Below are 4,579 nucleotides of genomic sequence, written 5' to 3' on the forward strand. Positions count from 1 at the left end.
TGCAGAGGACATTGTGTTCCTCGGACTGGAGTTACAGATGGTTGTGAGCCTCCATGTGGGTACTGGGAATCAAACCTGCATCCGAGGGAGGAGCAGCAAGTACTCAACCACCGAGCCGTCTCTCCGGTCCCCCTACTCTGCTCCTCAGTGAAAGATAATGTGCACCTCATGACAGTTTTGTGGGCTATTCACTTATTCAGTCTACAAATATCGAGTTGAACCACATGAAATTACCATCCTGATTGTGTCACAGTTCTTCTTGCTACAGGTAGTTTATTGTATATATATGTAATAAATATAAATGTATATGTAAAAAAAAAAAATGAGCTGGGTGTGGTGGCGCACACCTTTAATACCAAGCACTCGGGAGGCAGAGGCAGGAGGATCACTGTGAGTCCAGGACAGCCAAGGGTACACAGAGAGAGGCTGTCTCTAAAAACCAAAAAAAAAAAAAGTTTAATAAAAAGATAAAACATGAGATACAGTCAGACCAGAAGGGAGAGCGTGCCACTAGGATGAAGCTCATGAGAGTTTTGATGAAACTGAGTCATGAAACTGTAACCATTGAGCTGAAGAATGGAACACGAGGCCATGGAACAGTCACAGGGGTAGATGTCAGCATGAACACACGTCTTAAAGCTGTGGAGATGACGCTGAAGAACAGAGAACCCGTGCAGTTGGAAACACTGAGTATCCAAGGCACTAGCACTCGGTGTTTTACTCTGCCTGACAGCTTACCTCTGGACACACTGCTTGTGGGTGTGGAACTTAAGGTGGAAACCTAAGGAAACGGAGGCTGTTGCAGGAAAAAGTCGAGGCCGAGGTAGAGGAAGAGGACATGGTCGTGGCAGAGGAAGAGGGGGTCCTAAGCGATAATTTCTCTCAAGATTACTGTTTCAAAGTGATAAGAAATTTGGGGTGGTTTTGTACAGGTTTTGTTTGTCAGTTTTTAATAAACGTTAAGTGTGGGAACAAAAAAAAAAAGAAAAAAAAACAAATAAAAAATTACTAATATCCAATTACTCATAACACACAAACAATGGTTTTAGATGATTGAACTATATAAAACTTTGTGTGTGTGTGTGTGTGTGTGTGTGTGTGTGTGTGTGTGTGTGTGTGTTGCTCAGGTGGGGCTTCTATGTTGCATCCTTGAACAGAAGAACAGAAGTGCTTCTCTGGAGAGACAGGTCCGACTCTGTCCTTAATCAGGCACTGGCTGTGTGGGAGACACACCTGTGCACCGTGGAGGGCGATTGCTTTACACGGCCAATTGATTAAAAATGCTAATCACACCTAGAGTCTAGCAGAGTCTAGACAGAGCTATGTGTGCAGGGAAAGCTGGCCGAGGCACCCAGGCCAGTGGCTCTTCTTGCTTTTGAAGTCAAGAGCACCGTCAGCAGCGGGAGTCTGTCTTAGAGGGGTGCAGGGTTTTGAGAACAAATGTGGGCTGGTGGGTTAGATCCAGCGTTCAGGGAGGCCAGAGAGCTGTCTCTGAAGAATGTAAGCTATCTTTTGAAAGGGACTGGGAGGCAGCCCTGCCCCAGCATGCAATCCTCAATTCTGGATCTGCAAGCACAAGGTGGCTGAGCAGAGACTCGTTCAGAGGCCCCATAGGGGCTTCAGATACTATCAATAGAGGAGATGGGGGTCAAGTGAGAGACCCAGGTGTCTCCAGCACCCAGCATGGTATCTGATACACGCCTTCACTTTTAACACAGTACCCTAAGACTTGATGCACAAGCCAAGGACTCTCCGTTCTGGTCCCTCTGGCTCCTGCCTCTTGGATTCTGATCGACACTTCTTACGAACTTCGTTCCCAAATTAGAATTTTTTTTTTTTTTTTTTTTTTAACTCAGGGGCTACCAGGCCAAGCTGGAAGTCCAATTGCACACTCTGTTACAGAATTTCGACCCACCAAGAAAGGAAAACAGGGACTGGCCTGAAAGGGCCAGGCTAAAGGGGGACCGCCAGAGATGTACAGACCCCACCCCCACCTTTGTAAGCCTGATTGCCTGCCCAGGCCATCACGACTCCATCCAGCTCTGTCCCCCGCCTTTGTTCCTGAGTCTCCAAGGCCCCTCTTCCTGGCAAACAAAGCCCCCAGCCACCCGGCTGCCGCCCAACAGGCACCTGGGGCCTCCGGGCCTGGGAATCAAAGCCTGTTTTGCAAAGGAGAGCCTGTGTTTGGAGAAACACCCATCCCCTGCTGCCCAACCCTTCAAAGAACCGGCATTGTTCTGTGCTGAGAAGGCGCCTCTTGACGCGCTGGGCAGGGTCGGGCTGACGCTGGTGGACCTCTGATCTCAGGCCAGGCCCCCCAGCCACTTGGGGGGGGAGGGTGAACTTAGGGGCCAGAGAGGGAGCAGCTTGTCCCTATGGCACTGTGGCCCTTCCTCGTTCTCTGCCCACCTGAGTTCCCAGTCCCTGAGTCCTTTGAGACCCAGGCTCTTCCATCTGGTGACCTGGACAAGATGGGCCTCCAAAGGCGCCAGGATAACAGTTGAGAGCCACAGGATTTAGTGACCATAAGGGGTGTAGCAGAGACACAGCGGTGTATAACTGCAATTCCAGAATTTGGGATGCTGACACAGGAGATCCTTGAGTTTGAAGCCAGCCCGAGCTACGTAGGAAGACCCTGGCCCCAAAACATAGTAGTGTGTGTGTGTGTGTATGTGTGTGTGTGTGTGTGTGTGTGTGTGTCTGTGTGTGTGTCTGTGTGTGTACGTGAGTGTATGTCCTCTTTTTTACAGATCTCTGAGCCTATCGAAGGAAGGGGACTGGGCCCAGAGCCCAGTTCAAGCTGTGAACTGACAGACTCTGTTGTCCAGCCCTTCTGACCTGACGCTCCAAGCTCTTTTTGTTGTTGTCATCGAAGAAATATTTTCCATTTATTTTCTTGTCCCACTATGTTAACTTCCTTTGCAAGTTAACATTAGTAAAGGCATTTAAATCAAATCTGCCCAATCACAAACTAAGGCCACAGAACTAGCAGTGGTGCCCAGATGGATCATGGGTAGCCCATATTAGCACTCAAAAGTCACCCTTCACTGGGCTTCCCTTCTACCCACCACACATAGCATGAGCTCATGGGGTGGAGTGGGGCTTGTAGTCTCACTGCTATGGCACAGCCAAAGTCTCTCAAGGCACAGAGAGGGTAAGCAATCTGCTCAAAATCACCCAGAAACAAGTCAAAACCCAGAGCCACGTCTCAGGAGCTCCTTCTGTCCTGTCCTTTCCCTCACACTGCACTTCTGATTATGTGACACTGCAGATCCCTTTGCCCAGATGCTCCCAAGACGCTAAACCTTAAACCCAGAACACAGTGCGAACCTGTGTTCTGAAGCCCCCACAACGGCAGGATGTCCACCACACTGCTCGCCCATTCCGAGTTTCAGTCTCCTCCTCTGCCAAACAGGAATACCAGGGACCCATTTAGAGCTCTTAGGGAGGCGAACTTGGGGGACAACACAGGGCAAGTACCCACAATAAACCAAATGCAGGATCATGACTGTTAGTCCTCTGCTTCAGTCGGCCTACCTGTGACATCACTGCTTACCTGCCAAGGGGGCGTGGCCCTGCCCAGTGCCATATAAAAGACAGACCCAGCCGGCAGTGGTGGCACACGTCTTGAATCTCAACCCTCAGGGAGGCAGAGGTGGGCGGATTGCTGTGAGTTCAAGACCAGCCTGGTCTACAAAGCGAGTCCAGGACAGTCAAGGCTACAGAGAGAAATCCTGTCTCAGAAAAAAAAAAAGAAAAAAGAGACAGACACTCCATGTGGTCTCTTTCTCTCTACACTCTACCCGTGTGTGTGTGTGTGTGTGTGTGTGTGTGTGTGTGTGTCTAGGGTACCCTTCCCCCTTTTCCTTCTTCCCCCCACCCCCCCATGATCATTTAATAAACTCCACTACAACATAGTATCTGAGCCTTGTATTCTATCATTATCTTATTCTTAAACAAATATAAAATTAGTGCCTGGTACCTTGTATTTACTTTGTATTTACCTTCTATCTCTCATGGCCTTTAATTATTAAATATAACAATGACCACAGTGGTCGCATCACTGTCACTGTCCAGAGAGGGGAGAGGAGGGGTCAGGTTAAGGTGAGGAACTGTTGCCGGGCGTGGTGGTACCGGGGGTGGGTGGAGTGCATCCCAGGACTCAGGAGGCAGAGGCTGGCGGATCGCTATGAGTTCAAGGCCAGCCTGGTCTACAAAGTGAGTCCAGGACAGGCAAGGCGACACAGAGAAACCCTGTCTCGAAAAACCAAAAAAAAAAAAAAAAAAAAAAAAGTGAGGAACTATCTCAATAGAAGCTGCTTCCGGGAGCAGATAGCACAGCCTCCTTCCTGTAGAGTTTACTGGAGAAAGAAGGGGCAGGAACGGAAGTGCTGGGTGCCTGAGGGTGGAGAGCTCTGATCTCCCGCCTGAGATTCCTAGGATTCCCCTCTTACTGTCTTAGCCTGCTAGGGCACCAAGTGTGATCTTTTGACAGTCACGATGTCGCTCTCCTGGTAATCTCTGCCAAACATCTAAAAGCCATAGAGGTCACATCCAGCCCCAGGACCCTGGAAAATTC

General features: G+C 49.4%; 1 pseudogene; it reads left to right on the forward strand.

The window, feature by feature from the left end:
- Positions 1 to 515: 515 nt before the first annotated feature.
- On the forward strand, positions 516 to 876 carry LOC127211155 (small nuclear ribonucleoprotein Sm D1-like; annotated as a pseudogene).
- The last annotated feature ends 3,703 nt before the right edge of the window (positions 877 to 4,579 follow it).

The sequence above is a fragment of the Acomys russatus genome, chromosome 29 (genome assembly GCF_903995435.1).
Source record: "Acomys russatus chromosome 29, mAcoRus1.1, whole genome shotgun sequence".
NCBI classification, from domain to species: Eukaryota; Metazoa; Chordata; class Mammalia; order Rodentia; family Muridae; genus Acomys; species Acomys russatus.